The sequence below is a fragment of the Cryptotermes secundus genome, unplaced genomic scaffold (assembly GCF_002891405.2).
Source record: "Cryptotermes secundus unplaced genomic scaffold, Csec_1.0 scaffold180, whole genome shotgun sequence".
Taxonomy (NCBI): domain Eukaryota; kingdom Metazoa; phylum Arthropoda; class Insecta; order Blattodea; family Kalotermitidae; genus Cryptotermes; species Cryptotermes secundus.
In genome coordinates this window covers 5,750,488-5,776,557 of record NW_019718619.1, presented here as the reverse complement: position 1 = coordinate 5,776,557, position 26,070 = coordinate 5,750,488, and the positions used below count along the sequence as shown (strand labels likewise).

The following is a 26,070-nucleotide window of genomic DNA, read 5'->3' as shown; positions in this document are numbered from 1 at the left end:
TGACCTGTACCTCCGAAACGTCGGTTGACCTTCAACAGACTAGGGAGCTTCATATGAAAAAATGTAGAATTCTTCATGATCACCGCTGTGGGAATATCAAATCCTACGAAAATTATTTTGCGTAGTATGTGTAAACTCGTACTCACTGCTTCGCTGTGGAACAACTCAAAGAACTGGGTGAATTACAGGTTCATATGGCAAAACGAACAGTATAATGAATAGTATCTCTGAGATCTGACAGCAGCACAGAGTTAATTCTAAAGTACAAATATTGCATTGATATATTATTTATTTCTTAAAATACATTTCCTTACATAATACAACTTTTTATTAGTATTGTTCTCCCTTTTCCTTCTCACAACATGTTTCGGCCGTACTCATTCATCATCAGGTGTGTCCAATTCGCTAAAATTGTGGCATTGTATGGAATGTCCAACTTCTCATATCACAGGTGAATGGAATATCACTTAACTTAAATAAATGGATTTTAATTAAAATCATAGAACTAGTTAAAATTTAGTTAACATTTCAATATTTTGCTTGGGTCGTCGCCAATTTATCCAGACGACATTGTTTAAAGACACCTTGTTTGGATTTATTTGCGCAGAGGCATGGGGGTTTGTGTGGCGTGTTGGTGTAGTTATCAGCACGAACATTTTTTTCCTTGGCACTACAGCCCCAGTGGGCCTAGGCCTACCTTCATGAACTTCTCCGTTCACTTCGGTTTTTCTTGATCTTACACATTCGGTAGGACTCCTTGGGCGGGTGATCAGCTCGTCGCAAGGCCTCTACCTGTACACAAACACAGAAAAACGCACACACACAAACTAAACATCCATGCCCTGAGTGGTATTCGAACCCACGATCCCGGTTTCCAAGCGAGCGAAGACGGTACATGCCTTAGACCGCTCGGCTACCGTGACCGGCGCACGAACATTTAATATCACATTATTACTAACATCAGAAGCAACAGCAGTAAACACTAGACATACGTATGGAACCAAGGCAGGTACTGCAGATGTAACAACGAAAAGGAAGGAAAAATATTTCAGTACCTCGGAAAGGTATCACATATACAGAACCAGTAAAGACAACCTATACATGAATGGCATGATAGTATATCAACACACATAACAGCATATTCAAAATATTACACGAATTTTGCACAAGACAGCAGCACACATACACCCAGTTGGGTCATGACTGCGGGATTAGGCACGCCGAATATTCATAAGGTCTACATACACAGAACGATAAACAAGACAACTACACAGACAGGGTGAGGAGCCTACAGGCGAACGGGCATACGTGAGTATAAACAAGTAAAATAACGTAGAGAAACATCAAGTATAGCAAAACTAACACTAATAGTTATATGTCCTTCACATATTGCAGATGATAACTACACCAACACATTTGGGAACAACACAATAACACAGTAACATACAGACAGCCATGCCGCTGCGTAAATAAAGCCAAACAAGTAGATCTCAAACAATGTCTTTTCGATGAATGGACGACGACCCAAAACAAAATATTAAAATTTTAACAAATTTTTAACTGGTGTTATTGATTTTAATTGAAGTCCATTTATTTTAAGTAAAGAGATATCGCATTCACATGTGATGTGAGAAGTTGGACGTACCATACACTCCAACAATTTTAGCGAATTAGAGACACCTGATGATGCCCGTGTACGGCCAGATTGGGCCTTCCGGAATGTTCGCATTCGTAATTTCTGTAACTCATATTTGTGCATGAAAACTTCTCACTAAACATATCAGGATATGGCCTACTTGCTTTTCTATCCTTGGCTGTAAAATATTGCGTACCATAAAGGTAAAACGTAAAGCTGTCCCTCTACTTAACTAACTAAGCACTAGGCCATAAAGGCATATGGAGGAGTGGATGTATAGAACCACGTTTTCCTGACATCTTCATTACTTCGAGGTGATTGGTCAGCTTCACGCCCCAGCTACATTACCCCCGGTGCCCATTTGACAGAAGTTTGTGTGGTCCACAGAGCCGGTTTGGACCATATGAAGAAGTGAAAATTCTTTAGTCTACCAGGACTCGAACTGCGGAACCTCATTTGTCTGGCCCGTAGCTAGTCGCTATAGCGACTGCGCTATCCCTGCTCATATTGTGTTCCATAGGATATTGAATTCCCTAGAAAATATAAATTACTGATTTGCTGTTCGAACTTCGGAACTAATACATTTGTTGGTTGGGTTAGATCACAGAGGCCAAGGGGTATGGCATTGAATATTGGCTTCAAGCTCTGTTACAAATATAGTTGTATGCCCGGTTCTTTATGAACGATCTTGTCCTTTACAGGTGTGTAGGTTGAGGTCCTGTCCCCGTCCAGGAATTCCTGGCAGATGCGCAAGTAATTCATATTTTATTAATTAATTCTGAATCGAAGTTGATCCGCAATAACAGCAGAACAATTTGGTTTGGGAACGCCTTCGCTTTATTGCAGTTAAAGGTTCAGTTGGCCCTGTATTTGATGTAGTAAAACACTATGCCATGAAGACATGTGGAGCAGTGGAGGTATAGCTCCACCTTACTTGAGCTCGGCACTATAAGATGGTGAATGATAATTTTCACGTGCCTGCTTCTTTGCCCTCAGGGAAGGAGCTCCTTATACCCGCTGGATAGGAGGTTGCGTGGGCCCCAGAGCCGGGTCTGGAAGCTGTAGAGAAGAGAAAAATCTTGCACTGCTCGGATTATTACAGGTAAAGCAATAGAAAACTTCTATAGGTTTGAGGTCCTCAGAACTGGGATTTTGGGATATTATGGCGTATAGTCTGTTGAAAGTCAACCGAGGTTTCAGAGGAATATATCGCCTCCATCGTCAGGCTCGAAAAATAAGCGGAGCAACGAAGTAGCATGAAAGCAGGTGAGAAGCAGAGCTCTGAAGACGGAGGCCATGTGTCCCTTCGAAGAGTCTAGTTTTCAACAGATTATACGGCGTTATATCCAAGTTGACAATATTCTTCGACGGAAAACCTACAGGAAGCGTAACCAGTCGCCTACCGGAAAGCAATGCGGGCCAGTCTGCCTGCCAGCTAAAGAGCCAGAGAGGCCATAGCAATAGCATGCGGCTTGCATGAGACGGTACGAAATGGAAGGAGCTATGAGTTGCAAACCAAGGTTGCAGTGGAAATGCCATCTGTCTCATGAGATTGTCATGTGTTTCCTTCAAGCCTGCATTCAAACGATTTCGGATCGGGGTAAGAGGCTCTGGGCTGGATTCCTGTGACTGGAGATATGAAGCAGTGGTGGGCATTCACACAAAAAGAACTTCGCCCGCAATAAAAGGCGGGAAATTGGCCATCTGAATAATCCATGATATGTATACAGTGGCCGTCTTGTAGTGCACTCAATTTCACCTGTTACTTCACGACATGTTTCGGCAACATAGTACCATCATCAGGTGCCCTAATTACGCTCATCTATTGCATTGCTTGACCTTATGACATCTGAATAACTCTTAGCTTCTCAGCGAAGACTATGTTTCATGAGTTTAATTAACCATATTTTGCTGCCAGAATATGTCAAGATTGATTAATGAAGACGAAACAGCAACACGTTCTATTTAAAATCATATTAGACAGCTTGATAATGTGTTAACCGGGAATAACAAAGAAGGAAGCAATCCTCTTCTATTTTAAAGCATAAAAATATATACGTAAAGGCCTGCGTCGCTTTCCCAGTCCACATAACGAAAATGACACCCTGAAGCATTAAATTACATTCCTTTTTGCGGAGATAACTCAGTTAGGTTTTTACAACCAAAATATGAAATTTTAAATTTTGAAATTAGAGAGATGAAAAATATTACTTTAGAAGGATTTGCATGTTGATTTTGAGGTTTTCACAGTAGTCACTAAGAACAGTAGTGTCTTCTGACATCTGGCTTTGCTTGCCGCTTCTCCTGATTTCGCTTACTATTCCACCCTGAAGATGGAAGTGATATGTTCCTGCTGTCTCCGAGTTACGCGCCATTACACCAGAGCAGACCACACTCCACGTAGAGTTCCATGTTTAGGTACATCCCACGGAATATTTCATAGTTAATATAAGGAAAAAAAGTAAAGCTACCCTGTAACAAGCCGCGAAGGTCCATAAGGTTGTGAGACGTCGAGACTCCCACATTTTATCTAGACCACTGGCTCATAGATGGCGGTCAAACTGTCAACCTTAAGCGCCAGCTTCTCTTTACCCCCAGGAAGATTCCTGGTGCTCATTTCTGTTAGAGACTGAGTCGACCCCAGGGCCATAGTGCGGCTGGAAGGATTAGGTAAATTGTAAAATCCAACTCATCGGTAATCGAACCTGCGACCTTCAGCTTGAAGCATAGTGCCTCAACCAATTAACGTTACCACGTGCCCTATGATAATGTAGGAGAGAATAAATCAGATGTTGACGTGGATTTTCTGTGTATAGAAGTATCGTATGGCTCTGGTGCTGGCAACAAAAAGGAGGTAGAAACTCTTTGAGATAATGAATTGCAGATTAATATTTAGCGTAACTAATATTACGGAAACAGGTTCTTAGGATTGTACGAGGTGACTGAACGTATCCATGATTATGTCTAGTGACAGTGTTCAGATTTCGCAAAATTGATTCAGGGGATCTGCTGCCGTGAGAGTCTTCAGTGATTTTTCTGAGACTGTCCAGAAAGGTGATGGGCTAACACACCTATTGTAATTAAGTCATTAAACTGTAACTTTCACATCCCTTCAAACGATAAATTTCCTTACCATAAGATGCCGTATGAACCACGTATTTAAGAAAGCATCATTTGATTGTTGGCTGCAACAGATTAGTTACTGTATTTTCGTGTTTATTCCAGGTCAAATGATTGGCAGAATACAATGTTGCTGATATATCTTGAGAGATTAGACCAAAACGTATTTGATCCGACTGTCCTTCAAGAAACGTAAATATATATATATATATAAAGGGAAACATTCATTACAATATATTTCGAAGTGGACATTTTATGTGTCAACTGTACAGTAATTGAGAATCGTGTGTTTGTGTCTGTTACGTATATATCTTGAGGCGAAAATAATGAATTTCTTTTCGGTTAGTTTCCCGCCACGTCTCTGAGCATGTCTTCACACACCAATCACAATTCCTGTAAATTCCTGTCTCCTCATTGGTTCACGGATCATACAGGAAGCTCGTAAAGCCGTACTAATGCAATCATTACTTATAGAATATGGCGGTAGTTGAGGGAGAAGTTTCTGAAACATAACAGAAAAATTGATATATTCTGTACGCCTCACACGAAAGATAATTGGCCACTTGTTCGAAACAAAGTCTGAGGGCGTATAGATTAAAGCAGCGGTGAGACAACATAGTTATGGTTGTACTGTAGTGATCAGGAAAAGTTAAACATTCGTCACGAGGTTTCTCTTTATTTCTCTGTCATGATATCAGGAGATATGCGTTCCGAAACTCCGCCAAGGTTCTAGATGTCATGATTGTATCTTATTCGATTTTATTTTTAACCTCCAGGTACACGCCTGCGCAGTACACTACTTTAAACTAGTTTCTCTCGACCTCCAAATTCAATACTCACAATCATTGCCACACTTGTTTATATAAATTCCGTATATGACGGAGTTCCATTAAATTATATGCATGGTAATGAATCAACAGCCGGTTACGGTAGCCTACCAATTCGAGGCATGCACTGTTTCCTCTTGCTCGGAAGCCGGGATAGTGGGTTCGAATCCCACTCAGGGCATGGATATTTGGTGCTTGTGTGCATGTATGATTGTGCGTTTTTCTGTGTTCATGTACACGTAGAGACCTTGCGACGAACTTATCACCCGCCCAAGGAGTCCTACCGAATATCTATGGTCTAGTAAACCGAAGTGAAACGGAGAGTTTCATGAGGAAGGCCAACGTCAAAATTGGGGCTGTATCGCCAAAGAAAAAACAAAAATAATTCAAACTAAGGTACGTCCACTGCGTTCTGAGATGTAACATTTCTTGCAGATCGTTACCAATAATTCAGATTAACCTCATCTTCAGCCGGTCACGGTAGCCGAGCGGTCTAAGGCATGCACTGTCTTCGCTCGCTCGGAAGCCGGGATCGTGGGTTCGAATCCCACTCAGGGCATGGATGTTTGTTTGCGTTTTTCTGTGTTTGTCTACAGGTAGAGGCCTTGCGACGAGCTGATCACTCGCCCGAGGAGTCCTACCGAAAGTGTAAGATCTAGTAAACCGAAGTGAAACAGAGAGTTTCATGGAGGTAGGCCTAGGCCCAAATTGGGGCTGTAGCGCCACAGAAAAAGAAAACTCATCTTCAGGACAGCTGAAAATAGAAGTGGCTGGTTCCTTCGAAACGTTGTAAGCCATCTATCGGATACATGGTAAATGATCGAAACCTTAATACACTTTCTCAGCAAACACAGTATCACCTTTCCGACAGGGATATAAGAAATAACACTGAGCAATTTGCAATAAAATTGAGAAAATAATCTAATTTTTATTTTAATTGAATGACTCTTTGACCGAGAGAATCTCTTCCTTTATGGGTTATATAATGACGCTTTCATTAAGAAGAATATAGAGCGTCGAACGGACTGGAAGGTAGCGGTCATGTTCTGAATGAGTTACTATCAAGGCGCTTGAATGGAGGAATTCAGGAAGACCAAAGGGAACCTCAGTGACTAGGCCTAGATTTGAACCGAAGACCTCCAGACTGCAATTGCTTCAGGACCAATATATTCTGTGAGAGACTCAGTCCTTAATCCAAAAATATAGATGGAATTAAACTGAAAGAAATTACATTAACGAAGGAGTAAGAATTAATAGACGATTTAACTCGTCCTCCTCAGACGTTAACATCAGTGGCAGGTTGTCCATTCTTCATTTATTTTAAGACGCTTTAAATAATTCAGATCGCAGGATGTGTAGTGTCGATTGTGGCGTCAGTATTCAATACTGACTCGGAATGCGCGTGGAATCAAGCGGTCATGGCCTGATTTGAAATATTATTCCGGCATCTTCCTGCAGGGATTGAGGAAACGCACAAAAGCGACGGTTAGAATAGTCGATATTTGGGTCGATGTTTGAACCCGGATCTCTCGAAAGCAAAGCAGAAGTGCTGCCCACTGGACTAGACGTCCGGTTCATTGTTACCACAGAACAGTTTATAAGCAGATTCTTAGTAAAGGAAGTGTCTGCGTGCGGATAATTATCCACAATACAAGAGACTAACAAAGTAATTTCATACTGAGAAACAGTTGTAATGAAGGTTTTAAAAGTTTAGACGAACAAGAAAAATTTACCTAAGCATACTCACCACGAAGTGGGATAGCTCAGTCGGTAGGGTATCAGGCTACAGGCCGGACGGACCGAGGATTTCCAGCAAGAGGCAAGGGGTAATTCTCTTGTCCGTAAAGTGTAGACGGGCACTGGGGCCCACCTATCGCCCCATATAATGGCTACTGGCGGCTGTTTCCCCGAGGTTAAAGCGGCAGAATCGAAAAGCTGACCACTTATCTCCAGCTTCTGCCGAGGTTAAGAAAGGTGGAGCTCCAATCGTCCATATGTCTTTAGGAGTCGGTGTTCAATTAAGTCGAGAGATACCTACACCTTTTACCTTAAATAAATACATACCTACTACAACAGATAGAAACAAACTCTCGTTAGATTTGTGAGATACATTTAGTATAGGTCTGGTCTTGTTTACTGTGGGCGGGGTAATTTAGTCGGTATGTCCACTTTATTGGACAATCAGGGAACGGGTGTTCGATTCACAGCAACCAGACGGCCTTTGAGGCTCACACAGCCTTCTGACCAATTAGTGCTGGAGTGAAGTGATTGAAGTGGCCAGATCGTAAAGCTCACAACTCACATTCATTTCAAGAATGTGTGGAGGTATAACTCCACACCCGATTCGTCTTCGTGACTTTGTGCTTACTCAAGATTTGATATTACTATAGTCTCATTTCTGTTTATTTCCTAGTGCCGTCGAGGTAACAAAATCTCTCGTAGATGTATTCAATATTATATTTGAGCATCCTGTTGCATTAATGTATTTACTTGCATACACATATTTTTCCTTCTCAAATGCAACTTATTACTTTGTCCTACTTCTCTATCATTTCATATTTCGGCCGTATATATGTAATGAGAGAAAAGTGTAAGTTAATAAGTTGCATTTATCTATCTATGGCTCTACAACCTTTGTGAACCTTTGCAGATTTTTCAGTTTCTTAATATATGCATAGTCGGTAGGACTCCTTGGACGGGGGATCAGCTCGTCTCAGTGCCGCTACCTCCGCACACAACAACACAAAAACAGTGTGAGATTGTCATTTCTTGAAGAGACAATCACTTTTTAACTTTTATACTAACATTTATTTTCGTTGTACAGAATATATAGACGAATCTTAACTTGATGATTTTAAGGCTGCAGGGTGCAGGTTTCGGGTTGCAGATAGAAGGTCTGAGTCTTATACTACCACCGAACGTCAGTCGACCAGTCTCTTTTGGAATAAAGCGTCCATCTGGGGCTTAGGACCAGATTTGTATTACTGTCAGAAATGTTAGTGTTTGTTGATGTTCGGCGCTCTCTCTGACGAGGGGACGTGTCTGACGTTTACAATAGCTGCTGACCCTCGCCAGCGAAGTCATTATCGGGTCCGAGTCTCGTGGTACTCGCGATTATACTTTACTGCCTCAGATTCGAGACTTCCTCGATCCTTCCTGGATAGGACTTCTCTTTTTTATTTTCGTTCTGACCGTGTAGAGCACACCTAGGTCCACTCCTCTGTTATTGCTCTGTACTGAACTGCTTCTATGGATACCTTTTTATTGATACGTTGCATATCAGTGAGTGTTTCCTAGTTATAATTGCACAGTAAGTGCGTTGTCACTACAACTGTTGATTTAATGTGGGCGGTTCCCGAAACAGAAAAACGCGTACAGACATCCATACATAGATTGGGATTCGAACCCAACATCTCAGTGTTCCAGAGGGTGAAGACAGTTCATGCTTTAGACGGCATAGCCAATGTGATCGACAGTAAGTTGCATTTGAGACGGAAAAGTATATGTAGACAAGTAAAACCGCTTTACTCAGAATGAGATATTTTGTTACACAAAATGATTGAGGCACAAATTTATAGGCATGGAGATTCCGCAGTTTACTCAAATGGCCGGACATCTTCATTCAAGTATTTTGAATTCATGCTACGGTAAATTCTATTGGCTTTGCCTTCATTTATATTTTGGGACTACCGGAAAACGAAACATTTTATTCTAGTTCGAGACTGATAAATAAAAAAGACCTACTTTCATGCAACTTGGTTAACAATTATCTCGTGTTGGACCCAACATTTGAAAGTTCATGTCAACAATAACCGCAAACATATCCTCGAGTGTCGGTAAATGTTTATGGAGTTGACTGTACCCTTGTTTCAAGTAACTGATTCTCCCGAAAGTAACTATATCCGTGAAGTAGACTTGTTATTATTGTTGTGTAGACCGCATACCTTATATACTTCTGTATATCTTGTTATTCAGAAGCTAATTATTTCTCAGTTCCTCAAGAAATTCCCCACTTTCCATGTAACCAAGGGTTCAGTACTCTCTCCACAATATCTAGTCTTAGATCTCTGTCATGTGTCACACGAATCACACCAACACACCCACAGATTCCTGCTCGCATTAACCGATGAAGTCAGCACACAATATACATCACTGACTACGACAAAGTTGTCCCTGAGCTTAAGAAATTAATCACTACGCAGTGGAGACGCATAAGGGAGTTTTCTTGATCTCTGTACTAGTTGGAGGTGAGTGGCCTGCTTCACGCCCCGACCACTTTATCCCCGGGGAAAAAGCCCCCGGTATCAATTGGATATGAGTCTATGTGGATCCCAGAGCCGGTCTGGACGACAGGGATAAGTGAAAATTCTTGACCCTACCGCGACTCGAACCCCGAACCCTAGGTCGTCCAGCTCGTAGCCAGTTGCTATACCGACTGCGCTATTGCGTCTCTTCTCTGACTACGATACTGCTTCTAAATTACTTACACTACCCAGGAAATTCCCTGATACAGAATCTTGTTTACAAAATAAACGTATCTGCTTTCCTGCCCTATCATCGTCTCGCTGTCGTACAAACCAATTAGGCATATAACACCACATTTTCGTCTCTATTCCCGTTTCCTAGTCGTGTTTCTCCTTCAGAATTCTTCTTGAATTTCTTATACCTTCCGCTCGTCCCACATCCACATCATACAAAGTAAGATTATTGGAGACTAAGCCACGCATCCTTCCTTGTCTGTGCTTTCTGCATCCTGTTGTGCATAATTGGGTTGAGTTACTGTGGTCACCATTGAGACACCGCACGAGGAAATCTGATATTAGTGAAACTGTAATATTTAGTTGTTTTTTATGTACAATGTGCTAAATGTTGGAGCTGTGCTGTTTCCGTGTGATTCTTGTTGGATGATATATTCGTATTTCACTTAAATATGAATTTCAAGGTTTCACTTTAATACGGTACACACCCTAAAGATGTCCTTGTCTGAGAGAATCATGTCAGGATCTTGACAACGAGTAATGAATATAATAATATAAAGTAGATTTGTTTAAATTATAATTTAATTCTTGTTCTAAAATAGACAGCAAATCCGGAAATTGAAGTGCATCATACTATCAATTGACAGTCTCTGTGGTCTAGTGGTCAGAGTTCATGGCTAATGATCCAGAGATCCCGGGTTCGATTCCCGGTGTTACCAGATTTTCTAACAATTAGTGAGTCTGGAAGGGGTTCCATTCAGTCTTGGGTGGATAACTGAGGAGCTTTTTCAAGGAAATAGAGGCTCTGATCTAGAAAACCGAAATTAACGGCCGTAGGGATCCGTTGCGCTGTCCACGCGACAACCTCTATCCGCTAAAGTTGACACTAACTTCGCCGACAAGCGGCGGTCGCTTGGTCGGTATAGTTCGCTTGCGGGCTACAGGCCAAGGAGTTTAGTTTAGTTCATATTATCAATTATGTTACTTCTCATGTGAAAGAATTATGTTTCGATTTAAGAACCACCGACTTTCATCGGTGATGTGTCCAGGATCATGTGATAGTGATTTCTTGATAAGCGAAGTTTTTTGGCAATTTTAACTAATCTCGAGTCCAGCAAATTATATTGTCACATGCAAGGGTTTGCGCGCGACTACCGAGGCGGTTTCTGGATTGGATGATTAGACTCATTGACAGCTTTCTTCACACACCTCGGGACTACAGGTAATACAGAGCTATCGCTGATCTACACACTAGGCACTTCAGCGTTAAACACGAACTAAGATTTTCTGTCTTCAGTAGTCGTATCCTGGCAACGAATTTATTGCCTTACTGTTACTTCTAATCACAAATGAAATCTTTTTGTCACAGCATAATTCCCTTCTTGCCATTTCTTCTCAGTTATTCTGCCAACTGCCATCTCAGAAGACTTGACTCAGTTTACGGCAACTCACTCAAACGCATATTTCGCCCTTTTATAACTCCCCGACATCGACCACGCAGAAATCACAGCCTTTGCATTGTTGAGAAGGCTTGTTTTATGATCCGTTGGCTAGGAATTGACTTTCTATTGTTGCGCGTATACGCTTCCGCGGGAATATATTTACCGAGTCGTTGCCTGTCAATCGGTCTATACGTCACAATATTACGTAATCGAGTCATTATGCTGCTGTCAGTTAATTAACTTTCTACAGACTGGAAGAACAAAGTTCTCTCCCATGAGGAGCATGGATTATTCTCCTTAGTATTATACCGTCCGCGCTCCAGTCCAGGGGAGATCGGACGGGATTTTCCACTTCCTTCAATAGTGCTGATATCTAGAATTGCTGGAGCTATAATTGCGCTCTTAGTTCGCAACTTCGCCGGAGGGAGATGGACGTGTTACAAGGAAGAAGGAATTAATAAATGAAAGAGAGAGATAGAATGAAATAGTGAATTAATTGATGAAGCTGAAACTTCTCACGTGATCAGGAAAGATAATCCTGTTGATGTCGGCGTCATTTCATAATCTTTGTTCCACAATACAAAGCCTCAGAAAGAATTTCGAAATAATATTTGTCACATGTGCTTAATTCAATTTATCTCAGGTCAGCTAATAATCTATGGAACACTTGTAAGATACAAAATAGTCATAAATCTCTCTCTCTCTCTCCTCTTGTTCCACTTTGGAGCATAGGGCTGATTTCTCAGTTTTATGAGCGTTATTACATACGGTAGGACTCCCTGGACGGGTGATTAGATAATCGTAAGGCCTCTACCTAAACACAAGACAATACAAACAGAATAAACGTATACACATTTTTTTTAATTCGCTTATTGGGGGGTGGAGTCTAACTGGGTCCACTCGGCACGGCGGCCACTGATTGGCCTATTGTACCTGCCCCGGGTGAATATGATGATGGCTAATTTGATGAAATGAAGATTGGCAGGGGAAACCGAAGTACTTGGAGAAAAGCCGCCCCAGCGCCACTTTCTCCACCACAAATCCCACTTGACCTGAACTTGGATCGAACCAGGGCCGCCGCGGTGGGAAGCCAGCGACTAATCGCTTGAGCTATGGCGCGGCGAACGCATACACGTACCAAATATCCAAGCCTTGTGGGGGATTCTAACCCACGATACCGGCTTCCGAAGCGAGCGAAGACATACCTTAGACCGCTCGGCTACCGTGACCGGCTCATAAATATCTAGAGATTTAAAATCAAGTTCCTGGAAACCAGATAGTCCAAACATTTATTTATCTGATCAGAATTTAAATGTTATAAGATGACAGTTTGCTTTACCTGTGTAATTAGACGCATCTGATATGATGAAAAATAAGGAATGTAATCTGATAATTTATTTCAAGCGAATCATCTTCTAAAATACAGGTACATCGAAAAAATTTAAGTATTAATAGTCCTATCAGCGCAAATATAAGGCTAATACTCTTCCCGGTCTTAAGAAACTCACAACAAGGAAGAATATGTGGAGATTTAAGCAAAATCGGTAGGAATTTTACAATAAGAAAAACTGGAAGATACCACCTTCGTCCATTTTGCAGTCTTATCACAATAGTCGCCCTAGGAATCTGAGCAAAGCCACCAGATTAGTTATTCACTTTCGAACTCTAGTTCTCTAGTGCTTAGCTGAATAGAGAGGGAAAATTCTGAGTCGCGTTTATTGGTGAAGTTTTACAGACTGTAGAAGTTGCACCGTACCAAATAAAGAAACGCCAGAGTGATTATACAGAGCGAATCACGAAGATTAAAAAGGAAAGGGAAGTCATCTTCCTTAGGGTACTACCTTAGCTTTCCTGCACATGAACTGAAGCGTATTACTGAAAAGCCAAACTAGACACACTCCGAACAATACGATCTATTGCATTTATTATTATTAAGCACCATTAATCCGCTCATCAGTTCACAGCACACTCCGAGCAGTTCACATGTACCCAAATTTATACTTCCATCGTCAGGAAAAGATTGGACATCACCCTAATAAAGAGCCTCACTATTCGGTTTTCCAGTTTTCCTAAAGATTATATTCACTATAGTCCTTTCTAACAATCCTCCAGTCTCTCCCAAGTAGTTTTAAAATAACAAGGCTGTGTAGGAACAGTTACTGTTTCTCCTTTCATGCTGTATTACTCTCTGATTTTACCCTCCCCGATATTTTTAAAATATTACCAGGATTAAAACTCACGAAGCTTTTCTCTGTAGACCTTACCTATTCTAAAGTCGAGTGTTCGACTCGGAGATCTGACCTCCTTTCGAAAACCTTCAGTTTTTTTCTTTCGTGTTGGTTTAATACGTGTCTCACCCGTGTAAATTTTTGTGCGGAAGTGGATTTTAGCCAAATGTAAAGTGAAACGAAAATGTGAAGGGTGTTTCGGTGGAAATTACTTCAGTAAAATGTTAAAAGCCGGTCACGGTAGCCGAGCGGTCTAAGGCATATACTGTCTTCGCTCGCTTGGAAACCGGGATCGTGGGTTCGAATCACACTCAGGGCATGGATGTTTAGTTTGTGTGTGTGAGTTTTTCTGTGTTTGTGTACAAGTAGAGGCCTTGCCACGAGCTGATCACCCGCCCAAGGGGTCCTACCGAATGTGTAAGATCTAGAAAAACAGAAGTGAACGGAGAAGTTCATGGAGGTACGCCTACGCCCACTGGGGCTGTAGCGCCAAGGAAAAAAATATGTTAATAATTTCTATTTATTATTCCTTTTTGTAGAGTTATTATCCTAGTATCTTGTCTAGTATCTAGAATAATTGTCTGGTTAGATTTTTTCATAGGTTTCAATGAACAGCCACAGTCCTGTGAAGAATGTATTTACAAGTTTGGACAAACTACCAACTGCTTTTAAATTCAGTAATATGATATTGTATTTATTATGAACCTATCAGAATAGGAAATGGCGGATGAGTACGGTATGGTTTGCTGTTGTATTGACTTCGTGAAAATGAATTTCCTTTCCAGTTCTCCTACTTTGTTATTTAACCCTCAAATTTTTTGTTGTTTCTAAAACCATAACTTTCCTTTGCCCCTTTCTCTAGCGGGTGCTTTTTAGGGGGTGAGTTGGTGAAAGCAGGACACGACACGCGGGGCCAGGATCCCGCCGTATTGCAGCGACACAGCCGTAAGTGAAAACAGCATGGCCGCCCCGGGAGCTTTCCGGCGAGCGGAGGGTCTGTGTGCAACTGCTGAGTAAGGTGCTGGGAATCTGCCTGGACACATGGGTAAGTACTGTCTTTCTTGAACTGCAGAAAATAAGCATGTAGAGCGTTTGCTGAGTCTCAATTTCACGTGAGCTCTGCTCGGTTCCTCGCAGAATTTAATATATGGTCATAAGTTTTCAATATATTTGCTGTATTGTAATTCAACATCAGTGGTAGTGAAGTTTTCATTATAAGCCTGATTTAAGGGCAAATTTTAAAATAATGTGAAAATCGGAGATAATAGATTTAAATTATTTTAGGTTTGTTGAGAAAAATTAAGGTACATATGAAGTTAATTTAAGTCGTCAAAGTTTTGGAATATATATGCAGTATAAACATTAATTTTAAAAGGTATGAACATGTGACTAGTTGTAGGCCTGTTTTTTTTACAATTCATTAGCAAATATAGGAAAAAACAATATTTTTAATAAACACATTTATGATGAAATTGTAATAAATTTCGAAGGTTTTTATACGAACAGCTTATGAATTGAATGATATTATGTTACATATCTCCATCTTGCAGTGGATATTTAGTAAGCTCTTCTCATAAAAATTGCAATTTGATAGATTTCTTTAACAAAATTTAAATATGTTCATACAGTATTCCGGAAAATATTTAGGCCTACGAAGACACAGCAAGAAGTTTAGAATAAGTTAACAACGGACCATGAAATGTAGAGATCACGTGTTCATATGAGAACAATGAATTCCAGGAAGTTACTGCTGGTTAGATCTATAGTCTGATGGGGAGGCAACGAATGCGTAAGACAAAACATTTCAGCAGGAAACGTTCTTTGAAAACGACGACTGGGAAGAACTGGAAGGAAAGGGGAAGATAATATTAAGATTGATGCTGAGAAGAGAAATTGTGGGAATCCGAAATGGATTGTAGCTCAGATGTTAGCGGTGTTAAATTTTTGGGCTCTTCTACTAGCGATATATTTGTGCAACATCCTCATGTATATATCGCTGTCTGTTTCAAGGAAATTATCGCACACAATTCATCACGTGTTTATATCTTAGAGACAATTTACTTGAGGCAAACTGCATGTAAGTTACCTGTGTCGCGATGCTGCATGCATGCACGTTTCATAAAGTAAATAATATTTGTCCTACGCGAATAAAATCCGTTTAAATAAAGACATAACATTTTTTTTTTATTCCGTCACCACAGCAGAAAATATGGGCACCATTCGTCGCTTCGTACAACACGTTAGGGCTCATTGAACCATCATCAGGTTTATTGTTTACGTTCAGCTGCATTCGTCTGCTAGTCGGATAGCTAGCAGCAGAAGCATACAGGCGAATGTAAACAGTCGGATACCTGATGTTGCTTTAATGAGCTGAAACGTGTTGTATGAAGCGATGAATGCGCGGTGTGCCCATGTTTCCAATTGTGGTGAGAGACTAAAAGAAACAGATTTCACACACACAATATGACGCTAAAATATTTAAAGCCACAACCTATATTAAATTAATAAATAAATTTCTATAGAATTTTGTCCCTTCTTCCCTGAGACTCAAACGGAAACCTGTTTCTTATTGCTCACGACTGCAGTCAGCGATTTTGGATTTTTTATAATTGTCGTCAGTGATGCATTAACCTTTCTCATGTGAGACCGTGAAATGTGGTGTGTTTGAGTGCGTTCTCTTATGTAAATTGAAGGAAATCAACGCAGTTTTGGGGATTAAATTTCAGATTGATGCATACCTGATTAAGAAGGAGTTTCAAGTTGGATATAATTTACTTACCTTAGCAGCTGATATGAACTTGAATGCTCTCATAACTTTTCTGCTCCTTATAAGTAAACCAGTAAGAAAAAATAAAGAAGGTAAAATTATCCCTGTAACAGGTCGTGAACGCCCATAAGTATGTGAGTCGTCGAGGCTCCCACATTTTCTAGACACTCGGCTCACATATGGCGGTGAGTTTGTCAGCCTTACACCCCGGTCGCCCTTTACCCCACGGGAAGGGTTCCTGGTACTTTTTTCTGTTATGGTCTAAGTCTAGACTAGGTCCATAGTGCGGCTGGAAGGGATAGATCAATTGAAAATATCAGTGACATAGGGATTTGAACCCGTCATCTTCCGGCTTGTAGCATACTGCCTCAATCAACTATTCTACCGCGTGCCCTTACAAATAAAATAAACACTTCAATGTTTTATGAGAATAGAAGTAGAAGTTGAAACGGACTCGAATGTGACTACGGGCGTAAGATGAAGGGAGGTGATAAACTGAATAATTTATTTAATTTTCTCGGTGAACCGTAACACGACTATAAATAATTTTCTGCTGCAAGAGAAACTAGTACCTCAAACCTAATGTGTTTGTTAGCATTCCGCAGGTCCGCAAATCAGTGTAGAGGATGTGCAGCTCGAGAGCAGAGTTCTCCTCAAAGTCTCTGGCAAAGATTTGTGCTTATTTTCTTTCCAGCCAAGCCACAAGAAAGATCTCTCTAACGAGAGAAGATTATATCACTACAAGTCGCGTAGGATTTAAACCAGAAAAATTGTTACCTTCATGTGCTCCACATTTGTCAGGAGATTGCTCAAATATGTACGTGTATATTAAAGTGACACATCTTCTTCCGAATAATTAGTCAAGATTTTACAAACGCAATTATCAGAAGTGTGGAGATCTATACATGTGTTTATATTTAATTTAATATAAAAAAATATGACTAGTTTGAAGGGAGAGTAACGGGGCGGCAGTTCAGGGACCCCCATAAAACAGAAATAGATTCCAAGGATTTTTGTTGAGTCATTTGATTCTCTAAAGTCACGAAAAATTATTTTGACTTTTAGTTATTGTAAGTATTATGAACAATAATATAAGATCTGACATAACCTAAACTAGTTGTTACTGATAGGTACCTTCTTATTTTGACTGCGCTGGGGAGCCATAACTGAAAATCCGGCCCTTGTAACAAATCTGTGAAGAGTCAATGATTCTACTATGTGCACATGATCACTTAACATAACTAATTTGTTGTCACGCGTTGATGTATGATAATAGTAATATAAATTATAGTCGTGTCGAAATGAGTGCACGTGTACTGTCACGTGTGAGCGTGGCAATCAGACCTTGTATTTGTGAAAACTACAAGTGAATTGGCAGTAAGTCTCAAGGACATCAGACTACTTCCCTTTGTCCACATTACAAGTGAATAACTGAAGATATTGTGATGGAGTAACTCAAATGTATATGACCATAAATTTAAAAGTGGCCCACTTAACAAATTAGTTTTAATTTTTTCTTTCCTTACTGAACTCCACAGTAAGTAAATTTTAGAAAATATTCACGATTTGGGGCTGTTCGTGTGTGACTTTTAGACGAGTTTTGGACTGGATGATTGGATTTATTGCACCTTATATATACATGACTAGGAACTACAGCTATTACATCGCTATAGCTGATCTACATACTTTAAAGTTCACCGTCACAAATGCAATTAGAGTTCTCAGTCTTCACTAGTCTTATCCTTGCAACGGATTTATAACCGTGTCACTGTAACTTAAAATCACTCACGAAGCCTTTATTATATGGTCTAATTCATTTCTTGCCATTTGTTCTCAGTCACCTTCGACTGCCACCTCCAGAACTCGACCAAATTCTCGACAACTCGCAAGCTAATATCTCTGCAGGCCGACATCTTGAACCTCTACTCGACTAGATTACGATTTCTCGAATGAACTTCTTTGTCCCTTTATAATCCATCGGCAGGGATCACGCAGAGAACACAGCTTCTCTTTTGTTGACAAGACTTGATTAGTGATCCGTTGTCAAACAATGGACGTCGTATTGCAGCACGCGTACGCTTCCGCGGAAATATATTTACCGAGAAGTTGCTTAGCAATAAGTCTATATGTCACAGTATTTACAGTTAATAACAGTCATGTTTTAACTTACGAACGGGTACAAAGAAGAATTTATAGAGTAAAACTAAGTCTCTATGTTTGGAATCCGAAATTTCGGTGCATCTAATACGATAATTCATCATTGGGCTCTGATCTGAATCACGTCCGTTAATCTTCCATTCTCATTTCATTTAATATTTTTCTTATATTTATTTCTCAGTCATTCAAATTGTTGCTTTCTATAAAGGTTCTAATCAGAATTCTATATGTATTAATCTCTGATATCTCTGGTTGATTCCCTGATTCAAATAACTTGACACTACAAGGTGATATGCATAGTTCACGTAGTCCTACTTCGTGTGATATCTTCCACTCCTTATGTCTTCCAACCCACTTTTTGACCAGTTACTTTTCAGACATAATTAGGGGATGAATCCGTAAATTACAAATGTCTGAGGCTGCATATACACATGAATGCCATGCCTTGACGCGATAACAATCATCGCCAGAATGCATCGAAGCTTAAAGACCTGTTCCTCCTTATCTTAAATTCCATTCAGGCGGCCATATGTTGTAATATAAACAAAATGAACCTCATTACAAATACAAATGCAAACTACTTGTTTTGATTTCAATCTTTTTGCATCTTTGAAAAAAAAACCCAAGGCATAATTACGAATTTCCTTTCTTATTATTAGTAAAGCAGGTTCCAAAATTACTCGTAAATCACATGCCCATACCGAAGAGCTGATGGTGGAGTTCTCTTGCTTCCTTTAGAAGTAATTGAATTCTTAATTTTAATTTTATGCATCCTGCCGTGTTACAATATATACAATCTCTTTATTTCATCGTCACAACACAGCAAATATAGAACTTCAAGGACAATGCTCAGTATAGTTCTGCTACATGTTTCGGCCACAAGTGCCCATCATCAGGCAAACACACTTCAACAATCGTACACCATTGAACTGCAGTACATAAAATTTGATACAATGTTATAAATTATTTAAGTTAATTTGCACAAGAATACAATAAGTAGGTTATTTAAAACAATAACAAGTCATATATAAAATTAAAATTTGATTGATGTTTAGTAACATAGAATCGGTCGTTGGTTTTACTTTTCATACATTTCTGTCGACGAATAGTAAATTCGAGTTTCTTATAAAATTGTGTAGGAGGTCCAATAATGTTGTGAATTAATTAATGGAATGGTTGGGGCTTCATCTTACGAGAATTACACGTATTGTATGGAAAGTAATCAACTTTACTGAGCATTGTCCTTGAAGTTCTATATTTGCTGTGTTGTGACGGTGAAATAAAGAGATTGTATAAATTGAAATCCTAATTAATAATCTTACTGTAACTACTGGCGGCCATGCACACGTAACTAAACATCCATGCAGATGACCTGATAGACTCAGCGAACTCCCACCAACAGGTCCGGGTTCATTATCCGACAATATTATGTTGAGTATGTGGCAAATAAAGTTGCGTACGACTGGGTTTCTCTAAATACTCCGAATATTTGTTTGCTGTCTCCATGCCCATTGCTTTCAGTGCAAAATACGCTATACTAGAAGTGAGAATGTGGAATGGCTTCAGGTACTGGAGTCACACTCAATGGCTAGCTTTGTTAATATCTACGGGTTTCTTCTCCGACACTTATGTGCAATCTAAATCCAACCATTCGTGCTGCAAGTAACACTCAAATTTCCCTGTTGAAAATGATATATAAAATATGACACTTTTCTGATTAAATGTAAAATTAAGAAATTGCGAAAACGAAATATTTTTTTCCAAACTGTTCTCAAGTTTATTGCCATTCAGCCCAAACTCTGTTAGATGATTAAATATTTTACGGAATCTTGCAACATAATTTATAGGAAACAGTAGAATTATAATTACTCCTTATTTTTGTTGGATCTACTAATTACACAAAACTTGTCTCTGCTTTAAAGTATTCTCAAGTAATATGACCAAAAACAGAGGACAGAGAACCGCCATTCTGGCTTGGTGTGCCGTAAAAAGTCTTTTAGTAACTTCTGTCTTTTTACTCCCTTAAACTATGTCATTTTCCTAGAAGCTTTCATTTAGATTAAAGTACACCCTATAGGATTTTGTTAGCATAGAGTCGCCCCTCGAAATGTATTACTTGGAGGGAGGAAGAGAGCGGAAATATTCTATGACAAAGTTTTCATAGGATATTTCCAGCAAGTAAGTTCCAGCAAAGCAATTCCTGCAAATGGCACATAACAGAGCTAGCGCCATTGCCTGGCATGACGCTCCTCCATCTCCACCGTTACATAAGCACCGTGTAGCATAAGCCCGGAGATGCTGGGTACACACTTCCCTGACAAAACTTTCCAGCTAAATATCTTCTGCATTAAAAGTTAATATTATATGGGAAATATCTCCGTTAGATTCCATAAACTATGACAAAATTATGTTATCTAAGTCTACGTAGATATTTCTTTAGTTTTATACATTGATTTAGTTTATTACATCTCAAGAGTGGAATATTTCATTCTTTAAATAAAATGCATTTTCACACAACCGTCGCGAGAAAACTGAATTTTTAAACTTACATAGGATTGATGTTGCAGAACTTCGAAACCCTCTTCTCGTAATGCGAGTTTCACTGGAATCTTGCTGTAAAATGAGATTTCATGCTTAATTATTTTAAGAGGCATTGGGATGACCCTAATTTCAGCTTAAATCATAGTGGTTTTAGGCCTGCAGTTAAGAAAAGCATTTGAGAGCTTCCTTCAGAAAGTACAGTATATTCAAGCCATTACTCCATTAGCAGTAAGTTGCAGTCAGCTCTACTCTGGTTATTCTATATATTCTTTCTTCATCCGCCCTTAACTGCGACGAAAAACAGTACTGTTACTGTGTCGGATTTTTGAATCCCAGAGCAGTGACTTTGAGGATTTTTAAATTTTGATTCGTACGGGAGGCACCCGCTAGATTACTTGGTTTAGGCACTATGAGCCGGAAGGTTGCGGGTTCCAATCTCGATGACGTGAATTTTTCTTTTCAATTTACTTATTCCTTCCGGCCCGCACTATGACCCCGGGATAGACTCAGCCTCTAACAGAAATGAGTATCAGGAATCTTCCTGGTGATAAAAGGTGGCCGGCGCGTAAGGCTGACATCGCCGCCATCTGTGAGCCGATTGTCTAGATAATGTGGGGCCCTCGAAGTCTCAGAAACCTATGAACCTTCACAGCCTGTTACAGGGATACCTTTAACTTTTATACGTTCAGATACGTACCATTCCGTAATTCCAGAGAAGTTCACCGGCGTTTCGGATGAAAAGAGAGAGTTACATCCAAGAATATAATAAAACGACTATTATTCTTAGGCCGATTCCTCGCTCGCGGATTTTTATACGCTGAAGATTGAGACGATACTTTCCTCCGAAACGTCGGTTCACATAACATCTGCGCGGTGCCAAATCTCAGAAGACGGCATTCTTCATTGTCATCGCTGTGATCACCTCGGATATTGTAGATAGTCAATGGCTTGCCGTTTATGGAGATAATTCCAGGAAAATAACACGTTCTCACGCTGTGTATATTTGCGCACTTATGATTCATGCCATTGCACTGTTTATGTATATTCCTCTCCGCTTATTTACTTTCTCCTATAGCCCCTTTAACCTGGGCTAAGCTCTTCGTATTTCTTGCAGTAATTTTTCTTTTCATATACACGAGAAGAATACAAAAGCAGAAGAAGACAGAAAATCGAGGATATTCTTCTCCGTCAGATAACGGACGGGTCATGTGTCTACCGTAGGAGGAAATTAATAGTTACTTGAAACAGTCACTTGAAATCCTGAGAAAGAATGGAAGAACTATATTAAGATGGCTCTTAGGGAGGCAGTTTGTGAAGATTGGCGATGGGTCAAACTGGTTTAGATCACGTTCAATAGAGGGCTTGGTGTTAGTGTTCCTGAACTTGCCAAATGCTAGTTTCGTGGCTCGTGTGTGGTTACTGAGATGTGCGGAAGACGTTCCGCTGCTTGTGTACGTGTTCAAGTAACAATAACAATAAGAGTTCAACTAATTTATCAGAATGTTTGCCAACAGTAGTGGCCTATTAAAGGCAAACTCTAAAATACGTAGTAAATACAGGAGTAATTCACAAGAGAATTAAAATAAATAAAATAGAGGAATCTAGTTTAATTAGAATTATACAAGGAGGAAAAAATGTATTCTTCAGAGAAATTATATTCATATAAAAATCATCAAAATACTAATATATGCTATTAGCATCTTTGACACACCTGACTGAAGGGCTGGACCTTAATGCTGCTGCTCACAGTAAAAATGGAAATTCCGTAATAACTTTATTGGATACACGAAAAATAACAGTATCCATGTCAAAGTGATAGATTATTCTTGTACTATAAACACTAGAAACGAAATAATAATAATTATTATCATTATTAATAAATATGTATTTATTTACATATTTATTCGGCATCCGAGAAGCTAATTATAAAGTAAGCAAAACAAATTAAATAAAAAAGCACATATACACATACACACAAACCAGAGCAAAGCATCGTGTGTCATTCGGACAATGGTAACAATTATGCTAATGCATTCACACCAACAGTTACTCACTGAGGAAGAAATTGTATACATTTCTCTTCAATAGAATTATAATTTTTATAACTAAGACAGTACCACTATAAAATCCGATTAAGAGAAACAGCTTTGGTTCCAAGTATGCCAACGACCCTACAAACAAAATTAATAGATGATGTGTAGCCATGAAACAGACAGCTTTTACTTGAATAGAAAATAATGGGCAAATAACTGCCTTCGATGTACCAAATTAGACCTCAGAAACCAATAGAATATCAATAATAATTTTCGCTTTTTATTTAGAATATTCCTGCCGTGAGTCAATCGAAAGTTATTTTTTATGTAGAAAATATCATTAATCACAATTTTGATTCACTGAAATACTGAAACCATCAGGTTACAGCTTCATGCCTGAAAATGATCAAAGGCAAAATTTGGAAAGGGAAAACAGGCTTACTTCTCCCTCCGCGCCTCATTTCCGACACTCTATGTCGATAATTAATAAGAAACAGAAAATTATGGCGGCCATCAACACAAGCCGCAGTTTGACATAGCATCTTCCCATATCACATGGCGGCCAGACTGAGTTGTACCACTGAGGACACAGTCTGAAGACCCGGCAAGCAAGGAAGGGGACTGTATGATGTTCCTGTACAAATACATAGGGAGGCTCATTGTGAAGGAACGTATTTTAAATTCAGTGCAAAATTATGCAGCACGGGAAACGTTATGTTTAGCAGAATACGTAATGTTTTCTATTCCTTCATACACTGAAACTGCCTCTGTGTCTGCAAATTAATGTTAGCAATGACAGCGGTGGTTTCGTTTAACTCTATGTCACTAGAATCCAAAGTTACCAAATGTTGTGTTCGGCTAGTTAACGCACCTGTTTCCCAACACGGAAGTCAAGGGTTAAAGCCTTGGTTCGTAGACCAGCTCTCTTTCCTGACGTTCTCCGTGCTTTTCCTCAGTACAGTAAGCAAATACCTCGTTATTCCCTTAAATTAAGTCATGACCGCTTTCATCCGTATATCTCCAAGTCATTGTTTATTCGACGGAAAATGGCGAACTCCACAGAGCAGAGCTTTCCTGAGAAGCTGACAGTCACTCATATATTTAACAGGTTCCCCTCCTTTTATTGAACCTGAAGGCTTAGTTCGTGTTCAGAGAAGTCCGGAGCCAGATGGAACCATTCTACATCGTCTTATAATATTCCTTGGACATGTAATTTAGTATTCTCCTCCCATCTACGACTAGGTCTTCCATGTAATAACACACTTAAAAATTTTTCAAGCTAATTGCCTATGCGCTTCCAGTAGCTGTCTTGCGTGCTACATTCCCCATCTCCTCCTACATCATCCTGCTACTACACGGCGAGAAGTAAATATTTTGAAGCTTCTCGTTGTGCAGTTTTCATCTGTCTCTCATCTGTTCCCCATTAACTCTTGATATTTCTTTGCATATTTTCCTTAACCCAGACTATGCTCCTCCCTTAATGCGAGACACCACACAAAGAACAAATTGTTCCTATGTTTGTGTCAGTTGTTGAAGACCTATAGCTCAAAGCATGAGACATTTTCATGACTTGGCCTCTTTTACCCCAAATAAAATTCCCTAGTAATTGGAATGGCGAAAATCCTCTTCCAGTGCTACAGAATTTGATACATCATGATTAAATATATTAAGAGATAAGTCGTTATTTGACTAATTTTATAAGCCCCAAATGTTCTTCATATATAAATATTAAAGGATGTTTTCTGGCAATAATCTGACATATTACCTCAATACATACCATACCTATATGTGTCCACATTTTAGTAATTGACATCTGATTACAGTTATGTTAAAACAATATCAGATCCTAGATTAACATGTTGGGATGTGGTGTCATGCAGACGTGGTGTCATGCAGACTTGTGGGTCTCTACTATAAAATGGAGAAGGTAAATTGCGTAACGTGGGTTACCACCAGCAAGACTACAAGGTGACACAACCCATAAACATACATCTAAAGCTTCACTGCCTACATATCAAAATTGTTGAACCGCAATTTGTATAGCGAATTTTTGCACTTGCTTCTTTCAGTAGATATTCGCTTTTCAAAAGAATGTGGCTCGTAAACTCTGGATTCTATTGTTCTATAGTGGTTGCATTTTTTGCAGTTGCCTTAAGCTTTTCTGCTTGTTGTTTAAGCTCTAACTGCTGTTTGAACACCAATACATGCATATACGAATAGAAATGTCTGATGTACCTCGCCTCGAGACTCTTCTTTAGGGTAATGGATAATATTATTTTATTATTATTAAGGTGACTATTTCTTTGAAGGCTAACTGCATTGTGTACTGACCGTCTGAGCACCTCAAATGCACGCAAGATGATGGTGCCGCATACATTTATTCCATGTAACAAATTTTTTATTTTTTTATACATAAAATGACCCCTGTACAGCACCAGTACTGAAAGAATTCATGTGCTGTGGTATAAAGGGAAACCTTGGCAATAGTATAAGCATGCAAGATGCTAAATTCTTTCTGTCATGCTGAACCTCTATGTTCATACAAACATGTGAATTTACATTTGCGTTGTGAGGATCAAAAATAAATTACAAAAACCCATAAATTTTTATGTGGTTAGAATTTATGTTTATAACATATGTTCTACAGCGTCATTATAGTTTAATATCGTAAAGGTGGCTATTTATTATTACTCAAGGACCTTATTGTGTTTTGTTCATTTTAGTCCTGGAGGTAACTACAGCATATTTAATGTTGGGATGTTGTAAGATTGAAAGGTAGAACAAAAAAGGAATAGAAAAAGGCTTCGGAACACCACGGAGGACATTAGTGTTTCTGGCAGG

General features: G+C 39.5%; 1 long non-coding RNA gene across 2 annotated transcripts in view; it reads left to right on the top strand.

Annotated features, from left to right (window-relative positions):
• The first annotated feature begins 14,687 nt into the window (after window positions 1–14,687).
• LOC111861831 overlaps window positions 14,688–26,070 on the top strand; it is a 501,275-nt gene continuing 489,892 nt past the window's right edge. For both annotated transcript variants that reach the window (XR_004512771.1, XR_002842335.2), the window contains exon 1: window positions 14,688–14,776. This is a non-coding gene — a long non-coding RNA (uncharacterized LOC111861831). The remainder of the gene's footprint in view (window positions 14,777–26,070) is intronic.